Here is a 20,938-nt window from a genome sequence, read left to right on the forward strand (position 1 = left end):
CTGCATTAAGAAGCTGGGCTCCCCCGCCCTTCTAGACATAAAAGTGACCTAATCTCAGCCTCATCATTATAATGATCCCAGGTGTCTCAAAATGTGTCTATGCATTCACAGTAATTCCACTCAAAATTAAAGCAGGATTTTTTGGGGTGGATGGCGGGGGAAGATAGGGTAGGGTTGGGAGCTGGAGAAGAACCAAATAGACCCTGAAGCTCTTGCGTAGGAGGAAGGCAGAGAGAAGGTGTGGAAACAGGGCTGGGAGCCCTCGCGCTCCACCTTGGTACCGGAGGAATCCGCTGTTTAACCAACACGGCAGGACGGGCAGAATACAGCAACAGACCCATGCCCGCGAGGGAGCCTGAGAAATGATAAAGGCAGCGCTTCAAATGGGAGGGATCTTAAAATAAATGCGGTTGGGGCTGCCAGCTGGATTCTATCCATGGGGAAGCTGTCACATGAGTCACCTCCTCCAGCCTCAAACACACACGAATGCACATCTCCCAGTTGCGTGTGGCTTCGACAGATTCTGAGACTACGCTTGACGCAGGTAAAAGGAGGGTGCGGTCGAACCGTGGGCAGAGAGCATGAGCAGTTGGCTCACAGAAGAAGAGATGCAAGTGGTCAATAAGTATGAGAGAAGCTGCTCATCATCATGCCACCTCCGCCATCGGATGCGGAGAGATCTGGCTGCTGACGCACAAATAGCAGTGCAGAGGATTAGCCAAGAATATTGCCACGTGCTAAATTCCTATAAAATAGCGAAGAATAAGATCTTCTTTAGAAAAGTGATGTGCAGAAATAGGGACTTAAATATATATAAGAGGGACTCAAAAGACACTCACCAAACTTCTTTTTTATTTATTTTTAATTTTTATTATTATTATTATTTTTTACTCACCAAACTTCTTAATCGTGGTGACTTCTGGGGAGAAGCTAGGAAGTTTCTACTCTTTAATATGTACTGATTCGGCCGCCCATTGTAGGTGACCTTGAGAGGACTTGGGCCCTCTCTGCACCGTTGCGGTGTCTCATTAAACTCGTCGCAGCGTTTTGGAAACTAAATGAAGCACCGCTACGTTCTTTGACCCAACACCTTCACTTCTTGCCTTTACACTGCAGAATGCACCTGCGGGATTCCGCAAGTCCCGTAGATCCTATGGGGGCTGATCCGTGAGGTTCTGTGGTGCAGAATCTCCCAAATCCTCACGCGACCCAAGACTGAAACAGCCTGTGGGTGGCTTTTGCTTGGACCATTGACTATATTAAAAGGTGACTCAAATGGGCAAGGTAATTGATGGTTTCATCTTAAAACAAGTGGTTTGGCACCAGGTGTCAGAGCGGCTTTCATTGAGCGGCTGACCTGGCCCTGAAGGGCAAGGCTTAAACCTCCTCCGTGTGCCTGGGATCCCTCAAGCGGGCAGTGGGGAGTCGCCTCTGAGACACCACCCCCCTTCCCTAATACCTGCCCTGTCTTAGGGATGAGGTTTGTGGGTGTTCGGCGATCCCAAGCCCCCCATGGTAAGCTCTGTGGGAGGACGGGCTTTGCTGCTTCGCCTCCTCCCCCAGCCAGAGCGGGCACCCGGGGAGGCACTCGGAGGGCATCCGGCGCCTGCTTGAAGGACAAGCTCATCCACCACCCTGCAGTTTAGGACGAGCCTCTTATTTACCAAACACCCACTGTGGCAGGGCAGTGCTTTGTGAAGATAATAGGAGGAGTGTTTGTGGGCGGAAAACCTGAGCTCCTGACCCCACCTTAGCTTCCTTCAGGAGCTGGGCTCCTGCTCAGGACATCCCCGGGCCTGGGGCTCCCTCCTGCCCTCCCTAAGCTACCCTTAGGGAGCTGTCTGTCCTTCAGGACTGTCAGGACTGCAGCGTTGCCCCCTGTGGAAATCTGTCCCATGCCGGGACCGGGCCAGGCTGCCTTCCTTCCGCAACACCCCCCCACCCCCGTTTCTTCCGAGCGCCACCTCTGTAAATGTTGAGGAATCATCCTCTGCCAAGGTTTGTCTCCCACTGGCGACAGTAGGGCCCCGAAGACGGGGGTTTTGGCCTCGGCCTGGTTGACCAGGAGCTTCCCAGCACAGGGCCTGGCACGTTGCAGGCGATGGATAAATATTTGTGGAATGAAGGAATGCAAAAGAGACAACTCGGGGCAGAGATAAGGAATCACAGGGCGGAGGGGACCTTGTGGATGCGGGTGGCTGGGGAAGGCCAGTTGGAGAAGGTGACATACAGGACTGACACCAGGTCCAGTAAGAGCCAGGCCTTGCCTCCTCCTCAGCCTTCCCCCGCCATCCACCCCAAAAAACAAATCCCAAGAGGTTGGGGACGCCAGGCACCTCCTACCCTGTGAAGGGGTCAGCCCTCGTGATGGCCGCTCGACACTTCCCTCTCTCCACTGTCTGACTGAAGACCCTCCTGGTGGAATTAGGGTCGGGTATTAACCCTGGGACCCTGGCCTCCACCCTCAGCTGGGCACTGGAAACCAGACCCCACTGCCCTCCCCGCCCCGAGCTGCCTTCTCAGAGGTGCACAGGCAGACCCCTGGTTCTGCCCAGATCTTGTCGGGTTTCCTTTCAATGGTTCCTGAACTTTCTCTTCCCTTCAGTCAGATGGGAGATCCCTGCATCTGGAGGTGGGTGGCGGAGGAGGGTTCAAGGGGATAGGAGAACGTGGGCCGGAAACTTCCACTGGAGGCCTACCCACGGTGGCTGGAAGACGGCAAAGCATCCAGGGGGTTTCTCTGGTGTTCGTCCCCTGGTCCTCCCTCTCCTTCGCCAGGCACTCTGAGGGCTGCGCTCACGGAAGAATCTGAGCAGAACATTCTTCTGGGAGGCTTATGATTGTCCATTTACAGAGGAGGAAACTCTCAAGAGGAAGAATGCTCTCCTCCCTTCCTGCTTCTCTTCCTTCTGTGGATGTTTAAAGCAGTAGATCATCTATCCTCAAATGTATCCAAAACCATAATTCCTGATTCGTTTCCTACTCATACATCCCTTCATGCATCCACTTCATCGTGCCATAAATGAGCACCTGCTTGGTGGCCACATACCAAGGACACCAAAGGGCAGAGAATGTCAAAGTTTTGGTCTAAGGACCTCTTTATTTTTTTATTTTTATTTTTTAAGATTTATTTATTTATTTATTTTGGAGGGCAGTCCAGGGGGAGCGAGACAGTCCCCAAGCAGACTCCCTGCTGAGTGCGGAGCCCTACCCCAGGCTCGATCCCTTGATCCCGAGATCATGACCTGAGCCAAAACCAAGAGTGGGAAACTTAACTGACTGAGCCACCCAGGCTCCCTGGACCTCTTTGCATTTTTAAAAATTATTGAAATTCTCAAAAAGCTTTGATGATGTGGGTTATCAATATTTACTGTATTAGGAATTACTGAGACATTTAAAAATTTTCATTTGAGGGGCAACTGGGGGGCTTAGTTGGTTAAGTGTCTGACTCCTGATCACAACTCGGGCTTGTGCGTTCAGCCTCTGCATTGCTCCACGCTGGGCTTGGAGCCTACTCAGAAAAAACCACATTATTTGAAAGTAACAACGAACCCACTATGTTTTAACCTAAAAACATTTTATAGAAAAAAATAACCATATTTTCCAAAACTAAAAAAAAATCGTGAGAATGGTGGTCTTGTTTTTTTTTTTTTTTACATTCCGCAACTCCCTTTAATATCTGGCTTAATAGAAGGCAACTGGATTCTCACATCCGCTTCTGTCTTCAGTTTGTGGTGATATCACACATCATGTAGCCTGTGGAAAATTCTAGTGCACACACAGTGAGAGAGGCAAATGACATGTTACAAAATAGTCGTGACCTCATGACCCTCTGAAAAGGACTCATGTGCTAAGGGGACAGATTCTAAGGAGCGTCCAGGCTGGTGATGGGCAGGGCAGGAGGGTCAGAGGGGGCTGGGGGTCACCAACCAGCCCCAGGGACCCTGCATGCAGTGCGGCCTCCTCCTCAGCCTCCCCTGACTTCTTCCCTCCTCATCTTCCTCCCTGAACTTCCTCTTCCTGTTCCTCTGTGTGGCGAGATAGCCTTCCCTGGAGGCTCAGCATCTCAGCGAAGCTCAGACTTTGCAGAACCCGAAGCTTGTAGCTCCGGTTTTCACTTGGTGTGTGGCCCTGGGCAAGTTATGTAGCCTCTCTGAGCCTCCTCTGCCCCCTCTTAGTGGTGAGGGAGCTAAGATGTGACTCATGGGAGCATTGTAGAGTCAAAGAGATTTTATAGTTAACCAGTATGTGTGATGTGGCTTCTCCCTAGATACAGGGAATGCACAAACATTCTTCGGCCCTCAAGGATTTTACAGTTTAGAGAAAAGGGGAGTTTTCATTCATAAAACAAGTATTCATTGAGCACCTCCTATATGCCTGCCGCTGGGTAACGAATGTAAAGCACCAGAGTTCATATTACAAAATTCTATGCACCAGTTTAAAAATCAGGTATTAGAACATGGTCAGAGCTTCAAGGGGCGCCTGGGTGGCTCAGTCGTTTAAGTGTCCCACTCTTGATTTTGGCTCAGGTCATGACCTCAGGGTCGTGGGTTCAAGCCCCGCGTCGGGCTCTGTGCTCAGCGTGGAGCCTGCTTAGGATTCTCTCCCTCCTTCTGCACCTCCCCCGAAACTCCCCCACTCATGCGTGCTCGCTCTCTCTCTCAAAAAAAAGATTTTAGGGGCATCTTGGTGGCTCAGTTGGTTAAGCATCCGGCTCTTGATTTCAGCTCAGGTCTTGATCTCAGGGTCATGAGTTAAATAAATAGAGCTTCAAGATATATTTCTTTCTTTCTTTTTTAATTAACAAATTTTTTTAGTAATCTCTACACCCAGTGTTGGCCTCAAGATGAAAGTTGCATGTTCTCCTGACTGAGCCAGCCAGGCACCCCCAAGATATATATGTAATTTAAAAAAATTATTTGGTAGAGAGAGAGCACAAGCACGGGGAGGGGCAGAGGGAGAAGCAGACTCCCCACTGAGCAGGGAGCCTGACGTGGGGCTCGATCCCAGGACCCTGAGATCATGACTTGAGCCGAAGGCAGACGCTTATCTGACTGAGCCACCCAGGTGTCCTCTTTTTTTTTTTTTCTTTAAGATTTTATTTATTTATCTGAGACAGAAAGAGAGAGCACAAGCTGGGAGGAGGAGCAGAGGGAGAGGGAGAACCTGACTCCCTGCTGAGCAGGAGCTTAACTGGGGACTCGATCCCAGGACCCTGAGATCATGACCTGAGCCAAAGGCAGAAATTTAACTGGCTGAGCCACCCAGGCACCCTCCCCGCCCAGATACATTTCTAAGTGGAAAAAACAAGTGGCAGAATGGTAACATATGACACCATTTCATTATAAAGCATTTAAACACGTATTTTTTTCTCTTAAGTATCTAATGTTTAGATGTTAATTCGAGATCTAATTTCCCTTATATAGTTTAAAGCAGTAGTGTGTTTTTATTTTGTGTATCTGAATGTGAATTACAAATATAATTAAAGACCTCAAATAATTTAAGATAGACTAGGGGTGCCTGGCTGGCTCAGTGTGAAGAGCATTTGACTTTTGATCTCAGGGTCGGAGGTCGTGAGTTCAAGCCCCACGTTGGGCGTAGCGCTTACTTAAAATAAAATAAAAAAAACCCAAAAATTTAAAATAGACTTACAAAATACATTATTTAAAATATGTTATTACAGGGACACCTGGGTGGCTCAGTTTGTTAAGCATCTACCTTCAGCTCAGGTCATGATCCCAGGGTCCTGGGATCTAGTCCTGCGTCGAGCTCCTTGCTCAGCAGGGAGCCTGCTTCTCCCTCGGCCTGCCACTCTCCCCCTGCTTGTGCTCTCTCTCTCTCCCTCTATGACAGATAACTAAAATCTTTAAAAAAAATGTTATTACAAAAGTCATCACTATACATACAATTAAACCTAAAGCATCAGTCACATGGGCTCAATTCACTTCCTTGTGATTTTCATACTTGGTTTAATTATTTTCTTCCTAGGGGTTAGTTATATTATTGTTTTCACTTTTTAAAAATCGAGTAGAATTCAATAAAGCATGGCATCTTAAGTGAGCAGCTCAATCAACAGTCACAGAGTAAATATGCTCCTGTAACCAATACCCAGATGAAGACCTAGAACATTCCATTACCTCTCAAGGTCCCCTCCTGCCCTTTCTTCTCCATTCACCCTACCACTAGTGCAGTCACCGCTATTCTGACTTCTACCACCATTGATTACTTCCCCTGTTCTTGAACTTTAACCTCCACAGGATATACTTTTGTGTCCGGCTTCTTTTGCTTTAATGTCTGTGAGATTCGAACAGACTCTCGCATCTAATGGTGGGTCATGCTTCTTCCTTGTGGTGCAGAACTCCATCGTACAGGTATACCTCAATGTATTTATTCACCCCACTGTTAATAGACATTTGGGTTATTTTCAGTTTGGGGTTATTATAAACAAAGCTGCTCAGAGCATTCTTGGGCATCTCTTTTTATGGACGTACATTTTCATCTCTCTTTGGCAAATGCCCAGGTGTGGCATTGCTGGGTCATAGAAGGCCTATTGTGTTTCTTTCTTCTTTTTACAAAGTGGTTTTTTTTTTTAAATTTTATTTTTAAGTAATCCCTACACCCAACGTGGTGCTCAAACTCACAACCTGGGGTTGTGATCAAGAGTTGCATGCTCTATCTACTGAGCCAGCCAGGTGCCCTTGACTTTGTGTTACTTTCTTCCTTTCTTCTCTCTTTTTTTAAGATTTATTTATTTATTGAAGAGAGAGAGAGAGAGTACAAGCAGGGGGAGGGGCAGAGGGAGAGGGAGAAGCGGACTCCCTGCAGAGCAGGGAGCCCGATGTGGGGCTCGATTCCAGGACCTGGAGATCATGACCTGAGCCGAAGGCAGACGCTTAACCCTCTGAGCCACCCAGGCTCCCCAAGACTCCATGTTTCTTGTGGGTTCTCAAACATGCAGGTAAATGCTGAGACCAAGGCTACACCGACCACTGATCATCAGTTCCCCCTTGAGAGGCAGGAGCGAGGGAGGTGAGAGACCTGTAACTAACTGGGAATGGTGATCCAATGGGACCAGACTCCTACCTGTTGTCTCTCACAATTTTTTAGAAGACAAATATACTCATGTATTACTATGCAATGGAATTTGAAAAATGATTCAATTGCCTGAGACCATATCTGGATCACAGAGGCATCAAGACTACATGAAGCGAAACTTCCACTTCTAGGGCCCATGAAGCAGCTTGGACTGAAGTTGCCTTCCGGCTGTAAACAACGGGAAGCTGGACAAAGTATGCGAACCAACCCTTTTCAGACAGTGGACGTCCAGCATCCGGGACCGTGGTCCCGAACGAGACGCAGTGATGCATGTTCCACGACCACCACCACCACCACCACCGAGCTTTCCACCCAGAGTGGTGCCTTTGGGCTTGGGACACAGGGCAGGCAAAGCTGAACAAGGCAGAAGAGCCTAAGAGGAGGCAAGCCAGGTCCACGGGGGTGTGATGTGTGCAGCTGCCTGGGGTCCCAAGCGGACAAGGGCTTCGTGCTCGGGTTGATACCCTGCTATGACTATCTTGAAAATCTTAACTTTTGACCAGGACCTGGACTTTCATTTTGCACCAGACCTGGGAAATTCTGTAGACAGGACAGGGAGGACGAGAAGAGAGTCAGGGAGGCTGAGCTGCTTAGAATGTGAGGAACTGGAGAGTTCCTAGAAATCTCAGGGACTCTACCCATGCCCCCACCCCACACCCCACAACCCCGTCTTTGCTGGGATGTCCTGATGGTTATTTGTATGTGTCATTTTGACCAGAGTGCCCGTTTGCCTAGACATTTGGTCAAAAGTCCTTCTGGGTGGGTGTGTGAGGGTGTTTCTGGATGAGATCAGCATTTGAATGCGTGGGCTGAGTAAAGGAGATGGCTCTCCACAATAGGGAGGCCCTCAAGCAATCAAATGAAGGCTTGATGGAAGGAGGAGGCTGAGGAGGAGGAAAGTCCTCCAGCTTGCTGCTGAGCTAGACTACACACTGGTCTTTTTCACTCTTTGGACTAGAATTCACGCATCAAATTGTCTTGGGTTTTGGGCCCCCTGGCTTTCGGACTGGAAGTTACCACCATTGGCTCTCCCAGGTCTCCAGCTTGCTGATTGCAGCTCTTGGGGCTTGTCAGCTTCTGTAATTGCATGAGCTACTTCTCCTTAAAATATGTATATATCTCCTGGGGGCGCCTGGCTGGCTCAGTCGGAAGAGCATGTGACTCTTGATGTGGGGTCATCAGTTTAAGCCCCACAGTGGGTGTAGAGAGTATACTAAAAAAAAAAAAGTATCTATCTATTTATCTATCTATCTATATACACTACTAATATAACTGTATATAAAACTACGTATATAACCACATATGTAACTATATATAAAACTATATGTGTAGGGGCGCCTGGGTGGCTCAGTCGTTAAGCGTCTGCCTTCGGCTCAGGTCATGATCCCAGGGTCCTGGGATCGAGCCCCGCATCGGGCTCCCTGCTCTGCGGGAAGCCTGCTTCTCCCTCTCCCACTCCCCCTGCTTGTGTTCCTGCTCTCGCTATTCTCTCTCTCTGTCAAATAAATAAATAAAATCTTTAAAAAAAAAAAAAACTATATGTGTAACTATATATAACTGTATACATTACTATATACATAAATACATAACCCAGCAATACCAGTCCTAGGCATTTAAGCACAGAAAAGGAAAATATATGTCCCCACAAAGACTTGTACATGAATGTACAAAGTGGCTTTATTTGTAATAATCCTACAATGGGCTGGATGTTTATGTCAGCCCACCCCCCCCCCAGTTCATCCATGGAAACTTAATCCTCAATGTGTTGCAGTAGGAGGTGGGGCCTTGGGGAGGAGATTAGGTCATGAGGGTGGAACCCTCATGAATGGGATTGGTGCCCTTGTAGAAGAGGCCCCAGAGAGCTCCCTTCCACCGTGTGAGGATACAGGGAGATGGCCAACTATGATCCAGTAAGCAGGCCCTCAATAGATAACTGAATCTGCAGGAGCCTTGATCTTGGATTTCCCAGCCTCCAGAGCTGGGAGAAAGTGATGTAGAACATTTATGAGCCACCTAGGCTATGGTATTTTGTTATAGCAGCCTGAGCTGACTAAGACAAGTTCCAAACTGGAAATAATCCACCTGTCCATCAACCAACAGGCAAAAGAATACACAAACTGTGGCATACACACAACGGAATATTACTTAGCATTGCAAAGGAAAGAAACACCAGTGCACCAGCGCATAGATAAACCCCCAAAACATGCTGAACAAAGAAGCCGGATGTAAACTGTACATACTTGTGTACATTTTATTGCTATGACAGCTGACACTTGAGAACAGTTTAAAATAATCTATAGTGATGGAAGAAGATTGATGGTCACCAGGGACTGGAGATGGGGTGGAGGGGCACTGACTGCAAAGGGGTGGGAGGGAACTGTTTGGGGTGATGGAAATATATATATATATATATATATATATAAAAGATTTTATTTATTTATTCGACAGAGAGAGACACAGCGAGAGAGGGAACACAAGCAGGGGGAGTGGGAGAGGGAGAAGCAGACTCCTCGCAGAGCAGGGAGCCCTATGCGGGGCTCGATCCCAGGACCCTGAGATCATGACCTGAGCCGAAGGCAGATGCTCAACCGACTGAGCCACCCAGGTGCCCCGGAAATATATATATATTTTAAATGTATTTATTTGGGAGAGAATGAGAAAGAGGGAGAAAGCACAAGCAGGGGGGAAGGGCAGAGGGAGAGGAAGAAGCAGACTCCCCCGCTAAGCAGGGAGCCAGCTTCGGCCCCAGGACCTGGGGATCATGACCTGAGCCAAAGGCAGATGCTAAACTGACTGAGCCACCCAGGTGCCCCGTGATGGAAATATTCTATATCTTGGTTTTCTAAACTCATCAAACTGTACACTTATTCAGTGCATTTCATGGAATGCAATTAGATCTCAATAAAGTTGATTTAAAACTTTAAGAAAGGAAAGAAAAATATATATATACTGCAAGGGCTAATTGTGATTCCCACCCGTATGAGTGTACCGAAGAGGAGAGGGAGACAGCGCTGACCCTGGGTGCTGCCTCAGCCTCACCTCTGCCCCCATCCCGGGCTGCCACCCGCGGAACCTCGAGAAGCCCTAAGCCAGAGCTGCAGGTGAGTCACTGAGCGCTCTGCCAGTTTGGCCATCTTCCGGGTCACCCATCTGGATTTTGATTAACAAATCAAAGTAACTCAGAGTTTCTCAAGCTCCCTCGACGCTGCTGACACTGGACCAGGTGTCAGACCCTCTCCCTCCGCCTGCCACTCCCCCTGTCTGTGCTCTCTCTCTCCCTGTCCTGGGCGGCTGTGTTGTGTACTGTCAGGTGTTAGCACTTTGCCTGGCTTCTGCCCACGAGATGCCAGGAGCACCTTCTCCTGAGCTGTGACAACCGGGATTATCTCCAGACATTGCCAAATGTCCCCTTGGGGACAAAATCACCCTGTTGAGAACCACGCTTTAACTAGGAGCTCTGCCTCAGGTCTGGTGGTTTCCTTTTTCTTCTAGACCTAAAAGAGACCAAATCTCAGCTTCGTATCAAGATGCCAGATCTTGGGGCGCCTGGGGGGCTCAGTCGGTTAGGCGTCTGCCTTCGGTTCAGGTCATGATCCCAGGGTCCTCGGATCGAGCCCCATGTCGGGCTCCCTGCTCCGCGGGAAGCCTGCTTCTCCCTCTGCCACTCCCCCTGCTTGTGTTCTCTCTCTCGCTGTCTCTCTGTCTCTGTCAAAATAAATAAATAAAATCTTTAAAAAATAAAAAATAAGAAAAAAGATGCCAGCGGCGCCTGGGTGGCTCAGTTGGTTAAGCGACTGCCTTCGGCTCAGGTCATGATCCTGGAGTCCCTGGATCGAGTCCCACATCGGGCTCCCTGCTCGGCAGGGAGTCTGCTTCTCCCTCTGACCCTCCCCCCTCTCATGTGTTCTCTCTCATTCTCTCTCTCTCAAATAAATAAATAAAATCTTTAAAAAAAAAAAAAAGAAAAAAGATGCCAGATCTTTATACATTCTGAGTAATCCCACTCAAAATTGAAGCAAGATTTGCGTGTGTGTGTGTGTGCGCGCGCGCGAGTTTGTGTGAGGCGGTGGGGAAGAACGTGACATATTGACCATGAGACTATTCTGGAAGACTTGAATCAAGGAGACAAGACAGATAGGGAAACAAGGGCAAAAGGTACAATCACCGAAACTGAGTCTGGCATGGGCATAGGAACAGACTATTAAAGGAAACAGATAAGGGGGCAGAAAAATCCACATGTTTATAAAAGGCAACTTACGTGATTAAAAGTGGCATTTCAGTTCGCTCCACCTGCACTGTGAAGGCAATTGGCTATGATCTCTCCTTTGGAAAAAATAAAAAAATAAAATCTAGGTCTGTCTACCTTAGACCACCATTACGTGTCCCCTTCAACTCCACTGCATCGAAGATTTAAACGTTAACTACAATTTCTGGAAGTAGTTGAACAAAGATCGGACAGGGGCTGGCTCAGTCGGGGGAGCATGTGACTCTTGGTCTGGGGGTGTAGAGTTCGAGGCCCACATTGAGGGTAGAGTTTACTTCAAAAAAAAAAAAGCAGAAAAACTTTAAAGAAAAAAATAAAAAATATCAGAGAAAAGATACCTAGATAGAAAAATGGGCAAGCAGCAGTAACGGTTTGCAGAAGTAACACAAATGACCAACAAATATTTGAAAAGATGCAAATCAGGTGTAGCATTTTCCTTGGGGCCACCCGATTGGCCCAAATGAAGGGTTGGTAAAAGACTCTCTCCCCACATTGTGATTGCAAGGAAATCGGCATTGTTTCTATCCTGCTGATGGGGGTGTAAAGGAGCCCAGAGATCGTGCCGCTAGCTACCCCAGGTTCGGATGAACCCAGCTCCGCTGGGAGGCATCACACCTGGGAAGGGAACACCTGCATTTCTGCAGGCCCCAGAAAGTCTCCCAGCCCTCACCCTGGGGGCCCCCAGGCCCTAAACAGCCTGTGGCCACGTTCTGTCTGTGCCACAGGCTATTTCAAGAGACAACTCGACTCATCAGGGTGTGTGTTTAGTCATCCACAACTTAGCGCCTCGTGTCTTATTTACCCCTCCCTGCCACCTGCCTGGCCCCAAACGTGTTACTCAACCGCTATATTCCTGCGTTCCTGCAAGCCCCAAGTGGAAAGTAAAGGGCAACCCTCTCAGGTACCCTCCCTCCTCGGGAGCTTTGTACTATCACTTTGCTATAGTTCAATAAACCTTACTTTGCTGCCCCCCGCTCTGGTCTACCTCTTCACCCCTCGAAGCGGCATGACCAAGGACCGCGGGCACCGATGGAGAAGAAGTCCTGTAACGAACGCCTGGGTGGCACAGTGGGTTAAGCATCGGACTCTTGATTTCAACTCAGGTCGTGATCTCAGGGTTGAGATCAAGCTCCACATCAGGCTGTGCAATGCTGACTCTCTCTCTCATTCTCCCTCTGCCCCTCCCCCCCGAATAAATAAATGAATAAAGTGATACAAAGGATTTGAATAAAAAAAGGAAAGTAATAGTCCCCACCTCAAGGAGTTCCTAGGAGGATTAAATGAGAGAACACAAGCAAAAAGCTTAGACCAGTAAGGCACGCATGGTGTTAGTACGTGTCAGCTAGCAGACATATGAAAAAAGCCAAATAAAAGTGAAAAAAAAAAAAAAAAGCCTAATGAGGAAGCTTTCATAGACATTAAGCTTCTATATGCCAGGGATTGTTTTATCCTATTTATTTATTTATTCATTCATTCATTCATTCATTTATAGAGCCGGGGGAGGGGGCTGAGGGAGAGAGAAGCCGACTCCAAGCTAAGCACTGAGCCCAGCGCAGGGTTTGATCTCACAACCCTGAGATCAACCAAAATCAAGAGTTGGGCACTCAACCGGCTGAGCCCACCCAGGCGCCCCTGCCAGGCATTGCTTTATTTATTTATTTATTTATTTATTTTATTTTTTATTTTTTTTAAAGATTTTATTTATTTATTTGACACATAGAGAGAGAGAGAGCACAAGCAGGGGGAGCAGCAAGCAGAGGGAGAGGGAGAAGCAGACTCCCTGTTGAGCAGGGAGCCTGATGCGGGGCTCGAACCCATGATCCCGGGATCATGACCCGAGTCAAAGGCAGACGCTTAACAGACTAAGCCACCCAGGTGCCCCCAGGCGTTGTTTTAAACACTTTACATACATCATCTCATTTAATCATCAGTCGCCAACCCCACGAGATAGGGTTACCCTCTCCATTTTGCAGATGTAAACACTGAGGCACTGAGCTTTTAAGTACTTGGCTGAAGGTAGAAAGAGTTGGGATTTGGAGGAGGCTGGGCTCCCAACCCTGTGGTCTTAATCATGGGAGTAAGAGATGGAGGTGTGGCTCATTCCAGGACAGGCAGACACCACCGGCCTTCCATCATCACGGCAAGCCTGAATACAATAGGACGTTCAAGCATTTGGGCCCCCTGTTTTCTTGTGTTTAGGATGGTGGGGCCTTGGCTTCCCCCCACTGCCCTGCCAGATAGGGCAAGGCAATGCTTGGAGCCTGAGGCAAAGGAAAAACAGGTGTGCCTATATATGCTTATAAAATATCCTCCCACTTGGAAAAAAATTAATAAAAGCTCTATAGTCAAACGGTGTCTGGGTGGCTCAGTCGGTTAAGCATCTGCCTTCAGTTCAGGTCATGATCCCAGGGTGCTGGGATCGAGCCCCACGCTGGGCTCCCTGCTCAGTGGAGAGCCTGCTTCTCCCTCTCCCTCTGCCTGCCACTCCCCCTGCCTGTGCTCTCTCTCTCCCTGTCAAGTAAATAAATAAAATCTTAAAAAAAAAAAAAAGCTCTACAGTCAAAAGCAGGGCTCAATACAAAGCCCCTGCGTGCCCAATCTGCTCGCCAGGCAGCGTCTCTCGCCAGACACCTGCTTGGGGACAGAGAGGCTTGGCACTGGGGGCTGCTTGGAAGTAATTCTTCCCATTACACACTACCACTGGGCCACAAAACAGACCCCCTGTCTTCATTTACAATTTCAGTATTTTGTTCATCAAGGATTTATTTGTGCTCCTTTGATTTTTTTTTTTTTTTAATCCTGCATTAAAATGTTGTCTTGATTACTGAGTTTTTTGGTGTCTTAAATTTTGCTCACTCACCCTGGTTCCAACCCTGGTCATTACCCTCCTGTTACTGACCTTGCAAGTAAACTGACTTGCCCTTCTTTTGGGGGTCACCAAGATTCATAGGGGCAGCCAGCTGGTCCAGGTGAGGGGAACCTGTGGTTTCGGACCTGTCTGAATGATGGGGGGTCCAAAAGAAGAAACAGATGACTTGGGTATTTGGATGGGATGGGGCTGGGGAAGACTTGGTTTCTGGTAATCAATCACCTCTTTTGGGGCCTCAGTGTTTTCCTGGATATAATTAAAAATTGGATTTATAATCTAATCCTTTGGGTGGGGGAAGGGACATAGACAGGGAGAAGCCATCAGATGCTTTTTTTATAAGTTCATATTTAAAAGTTTAAAAGACTTAAACTTCCTTGCCTCCTCTTCACCTTTCCTCCAAGTCTATACAAATGATTGAATTTTTATGACACGTACACATGAATGAAAGACTTGTTTCTTTAAAACAAAACAAAATCAAAATCTAAATGAGTGGTTTTGCACGATGCCTGGGTGGCTCAGGTCATGATCCCAGGGTCCTGGGATGGAGTCCTGTGTCGGGCGCCTTGTTCAGCGGGGAGCCTGCTTCTCCCTCTCCCTCTGCCTCTCCCCCCTGCTGGTGCTCTCCCTCTCTCTCTGACAAATAAATAAAATCTTAAAAAAAAAATAAATGAATGGTTTTGAGTAGGGTATATTGTTTGTTTAAAAGACAAATTTGTGATAAGACTAAAGAACAACCTTTCAATACAAAAAGAGTTCATGTGACCTAGACCCTGGAGACGGATAGAGGAATCCAATTTACACGGTTATGGTTTGGGAACATGCAAGTTTGATTCATTATACACAGTTTCAGAGTCTCACATACGAACAAGGGAGGAAATGATTTCACACTTGTTTTCCTAGGAATCACTTATGCCAGTGGGTCTCCGACTTCAGCGTGTACCAGGATGCCCTGGAGGGTTTGCCACAACAGAGATTGCTGGCTCTACCCCTGGACCTCTAGATTCAGTGAGTCTGGCTGGGGTGGCCCCTGAGAATTGAGAGTTTTCACACAGGTATTACAGATTCTCCTGGACATGGACTTCCCTTTGGGAATCACTGCTCTGTGCTCTGTCCCAGATTCTGATGCTTTCCAACTTTCCAACTGACAAATAAATGCAACTGGACTTGGTTGTAACTGGTTTGCTTATGCAGCAGCAGAAGCATCTTGCAGCAAAATAAACACGCATTATTGCTTAATAGGATAAACTAGGGCAGGGTCGTGTTCTGAATCTTCTTTGAGCATATCTAAGCTTCTTAGAAAAAGGAAATGTTGGTACAAGACATTTCTAATTATTAGTTTTGGAGGCTAAAGATTTTGTTCAGGTGAGGAAAATGTATATATAGATGTATTAGTCTTTACAATTTTTTTGGTTGGTGTGCCTGGTATTCAAAAGGGTTGGAGACAGGTATTTATTTTATAGTATAGAGTGGATCTAAGGAATCATATCTTTTCTTTCTTTTAGGTTCTGCTTTTAATTTGGTGTTGATTTTTGCTGGCTAGGGTTTCCCCTCTGAATCCCTGGGTTGCCATGGTGCCATTTTGGCTTTTTAAACGTTGTTGTTGTTTTTGGGCCGAAGGCCCCACCGAAATGAGTTCTTACACGCAGAACTCTGGAGCCTGGGAGCAGGTCCAGGGAAACCAACGTTTGTGTGCCACGTGAGGAAGATGCCGGGGGTAAACGGAAGATATTGCAGCCCGGCTTGTGGGATTGAAAAGAGTGGGCAAAGGCGAAAGGACCCATGGGGCTGCTGGGGAAGCTGAGAGCTCTCCAAAAGGGGTCCCACTCCAGCTTCCCTGAAGACCCCACCAGAGGAAAGACCGTGGGGAGGTTGAGACCTTGCCCCGGTGCCAGGTTTTCATGACTATGAATTGTGACGGTACGAGGTGCTCCAGGTTCTGGAGTCAAACATTACATTTGGATATTAACAGTGGCTATTGTATTTTTAAATTATGAAACTAAGACACAGAGGACCAGAAACATACAACAACAACAACAACAACATACAAATCTTCCTCTCTGGATGAAATTCTGAAATAAACTCAGGATGTTAACGGTGATTAGTGTGTTCATTAAAAAAACAAAAACAAAAACAAACAAACAAGGGGCGCCTGGCTGGCTCTGTTGGAGGTGTGAGCAACTCTTGATCTTGGGGTCATGAGTTCGAGCCCCTCGCTGGGTGTAGAGATTACTTAAATAAAAACTTAAAAAAAAATTAAAGCAAGACACATTAATTGCAACCCCCTTCCCAAAGGAAAACAAAACCCCAACCATAAGGAAGTAAAGTCAGTTTTCTGTCCACACCCCTCCCCCCAGCCCCATTCTATTGCCTGGGTGTGGCCACCCCAAAACTGTGTGGCCTGTGGCCCTTGTAGCTATTCCTATAACAGGATCAAAAAGCACAGCATGTGTTGATCCTAGAATAGAAGAATATTAACAATCAAAATCCTAGTTATATCTTCAACCAAGCTCAGTTTCCCTGTAGTTTTGTATTCTATTTTTGCCCAAATTGGCGGTGGCTAAGAAACCATGTTTAAACCGCTTTACACTAAATCGTGGTTGTGCCTGTATCCGTTTTTGTTTTGAGAAATGTAAAAATGTACATTTCCCTCTATGGATGGTTCTAGCATGAAAATCTCTTGGTGCACTTAAAAAAAAAAACGTGCCTTTGAAGATACCTGGGAAACAGAAACTGGAAGCGTTTACCAGTAGGTGGGGTTGAAACCTGCAGTTTTTCTGCCTTTTTCTCCCCCTTCTTTCTCTTCTAAAGGCATATGTAAAGGAATCTTGGGTAAGTTTTCAACTCACCTCCCTGGGGAAAAAAAGCACTTTGGGTTGCCTGGGCAGGTTCTGTGTAAAAACCATCAAGGACCCAGGGAAGGAGGGACCATCACTGAGCATATCCAACTTCTCCTGCTGGTCTGGGTGATCTCAGCGGGCCCCAGGAGGTTCAAACTGAAGATACAGCCAACAAATGGCATTTATTTCTGTGCTGACCGTCTTCCTTAAGAAAACTGCATTTTACTGGGCTCTCCGCTGTTGTGTTTTTCGCTTTTTTGTTTTGGAGGGTTTTGTTTGTTTTTGTAAACAACAGCACTTCACCTCTGTTCTTAAGGCAAAGAGCGGTGATAACCAAAGTGCAGGCAAGTTTCTCTGGCACTTAAGGAAGACGCCCCAAATCCATCCACCTCCTTCTCCCCCAGGGAATTCACTGCGCCTTGGTTCAGTTTTAGCTGGACCTGGAAACCTGTGAGGTGCCTCAAGTCCGATCAGAGCTAGAAATGACGTCTGAGAATTCACAGAAATGTTAATAGATCTAGCTTTGGAGACCAAATAGATTTAAAATGTCCTTTGCCCGCAAGCTGTAGACGACGTTGAAGAGAATTTCGTGATGGAAGCAGTCCTCGTGCGTACTGCTTGTCATACAGGCGTAAAGATCATTCAAAACGCCAGGGAAGACCCTTTTCAATTGGCGAGTTTATAGTTTCCAAGGGGAGGAGGGCAGGGGAGGAGTAACGACGACCTTTCAGGTGTGTCTTCCAATCGCGATAGCCGGTTTTGGCTGTGAATTGAACACCCCCCCACCCCCCTGCACTTCCCCCTTCCGTTAATTAAATAAACCTCGGAGCGCTTTTCGGCACACGACTCGGCCCTTGGGGATCTCTTACAGCGTTGCTCCCATTCTTAAAATCCTCAACTCACAGAGGTTGAAGAGCTGGCGACATGAATTTCCAGCTCCTAAGGGTGAGAAGAGAGGTGTTGGGTGGAGAGCAGACCGGCAGGGAGGAGAGGCATGCGGGAGGATGCCCGCTGGGTGGGGAGGGCGCGCGTGGGGGCGCAGGGTGGCTCCCGGGCGCTGCCCACTCCTGGCGCCGGAAGCCGAGTCCGCGTCACCCGGCCCCTGGCCCCAGTGGGCCTCCTCGTCGCCTGGAGGCGATCAGAGAAATGCGTTAAGGCCGCCGGGCTTAGTTGGCCTGGAGGTGTATGGTGTTCCAGGACGCTGAGCGGAGAAGGCCTCCGGGGACGCTGGGCTGGAGCCTTGGTCCTACTGCTTGCGCTCGGAGCGGTTAGGCTGCGCACGGGTGGGCCCTGGGATATAGTGGGGAAGTGACAGGCACTCTGCAGCCAAGCGTGGCCTCTGGAGGGCTGCGGTCCCCCGGGGCGGCGGCGGGGGGGGGGGCGTCGAGAGCCAGGCTTGTCTCTAACAGGTCTCCAAGAGAGCCGCTAGGGAGGTGGCCTCGAATAGTAGGCATGTTTGTGGCTTTGAGGTAGTTGGACGACCAAAAATTCACCTTCGCCTGCTGAGAAGTGGGGTTGTGGTTGTCAAGTTAGAGACTATACCCACGACCTCTGCGCTGGGCGAGCGCTCTTCAAACGAGCGCCCGGACTAGACCCGGGACAGAGATGGGCCCGGCCCTCCCCGGAGCTTGGGTCCTGCAGGCTCCCTCAGCTCCGCGACTCTCTGTCCATTTGTAAAAAGCAGATTTTTCGAGGAAGGGCTACAGGCCGCGAAGCCCCTCCCTGCAAGCACCCGGCCTGTAGCCGTGCTCTTAGAAGTGAGCAGTAAATGGAGTTGGGCTGGACCCTGGGTTAAGTAAGAAGGCTCTGTGTGTGCGGCGGGCGCTTTGCGCACTATCCAAACAACCTGCTATTTTTATATTATTGCTGTTATTTTGGAGTGGCTGTGAAATGAGGCATGTGGCGCCCCAGGGCGTGCCCCTTTAGTGGTCTTAGACAGTTGGGGACACTCTTTGGTGCCAAGCGTGTCTGTCCAGTGGGGTGACGGTGCCGCGAACGGAGGCTGTGGAATAGAGGGTAGGGTGCGTGAAGGGGCACGCTCCTCGACTGCTGCAGGCCCCGGCTTTTCGGCTCTGCTTAACCCGGAGGGCCACTTCACCGCGGTCTCTGCGGGAGCTCACGCAGCTCCAAGGGGCGGGACAGACACCTTGCGCGCAGCGCGGCGTCCTCGAGGGCGCTCTGGGGCCTCCACCTGCAGCTCAGACGCCCCCTCCCTGGGGCGGGAAAAGTCTCAGGCCAACCCCAATCCAGCTCTACCTGCCCCGCCGCCTTCCCTGGTTTGCGGGGGTGTGAAGTTGGAGGCGGCGGCGGCGGCGGACTCCCGCCTGCGCCTCTACGCGGACGCCTCCGCGTCTCCCGACTCGGGTTTCCTGGGCCATCGGAGCGGGCTGGGGGCTCGGGTCCCGGCTTCAAGCGTGTGTGAGCGCAGCCTCCCTAGGGGGCGACAGAGGGGAGCAGCTGACAACCCTCTATCCCCATACCCCCGATTTTGCGTGGCGTTCTGCGAGGCTCACCCCCGGGATCCCCTAGTTCTGTTTACAGTTAAGCGGCTGCGAAGCCTCGGAGGGTCCTGAGGGGGCACCCTTCCGGGAGCAGTGGCTGCCCAGGGGCGCGGCCACGCAGGCCCGGGTCTTCCCGCGGCGAGGGGCGGGGGCTTTGGAGGGAGGTCCGTCCTGGGTGCGGGAGCCATTCGCTCCCTGCTTTCCGCAGAGAGAAGTAAAGTAGACTCAAGGAAGGGCTGAGGCTTCCAGCACGCCGACCCGGGCGCGCGCGTGCCGGGGTTCCCGCCCCGAGCCGAGGGTGCGCGTGTTTGGGCAGGGTCTCCAGGGCCGGGAAGATTGAGGATTTGTTTGCGCCGCCTTCCATCCGGGGCGCGGAAGCCGCGCTCTGCCTTGAACGCATGCCCCTGGGAGAGGGGGCAGCGCCGGTGACCCGGGCGCTGCCCGGGGAATGAATGGCCCTTGCCAAGCGGTTCGGAAACATCTAGGTCCCCGGGGCTCCCCGAACGGAGGCGCGCAGTCCCTCAGGGGCTCTGTCCCCGGGCTAGGAGGCATCTCTGTCCCTACGGGTTGCTTCGGCCACAGCTGCTGCGGGAAGGAATGAAAGCCGGGGCCTGGGGTGGGGGGTTGGCCCGTTTCTGCCCTGCCCAGGTTCCAAACCTGCCTGGGGGGGAAAGTTGCCCGCGTGGACGAGACAACTTGTTCAAGTTGCACCCGAGGCGGGGTCTTTGAGTCAAACCCAGGTCTAGAAGGCCCTGCGTGGAGGAGAGCCTCCGCGTCACCGCTCTGGGAGTCTGGAGTGCCCGAAGGAGGCGCGCAGCTTCCCTCTCGGGAGCGCCTGGGACCCCAACCTTCCACGTCCTGCTGTGCCCGTGTCCGATTCCTGCGTGGCACAGGTGCCCCCCCATCCCCACCCCTCCCCCAACCCCCGAATACCAGGAACGCTGCTTTTTCGGTTGTTTTACCCCAGGCCTCGGTGTTTTGGAAGCGAGGTGTCCGGGGTAGCGTGTGCACTGTCCTTTGTATTTTTAGTGCAAAGCCCCGAAAAGCCCCCAGTGGTTTCACTTCCAGGTTTGGTTCTCACATTTGGTAGGACTATCACCTCGGATCTGTCTACTCTAAGGCAAGAGAGGACTTTTCACTTGGAGGACGCCCATTTTTATTTCAGTTATTCTATTTTAGGCCCATCTGGCTCTAAAGATATGCCAAAGCTCACACAAACCCGAGAAGGAGCAGGAAGGTGGTGTGTGCAAATCATTCTGTAGATGGGGAGTAGGGTCCACTCCAGGCCCGGAGCACTGCACCGATGGGTATTAATTACTGCATAATCGGTTTCGGAATCAGATCGAAATAGTCCCCTTCTCCAATTCTCTCA

The sequence above is a fragment of the Halichoerus grypus genome, chromosome 10 (genome assembly GCF_964656455.1).
Source record: "Halichoerus grypus chromosome 10, mHalGry1.hap1.1, whole genome shotgun sequence".
NCBI lineage: Eukaryota > Metazoa > Chordata > Mammalia > Carnivora > Phocidae > Halichoerus > Halichoerus grypus.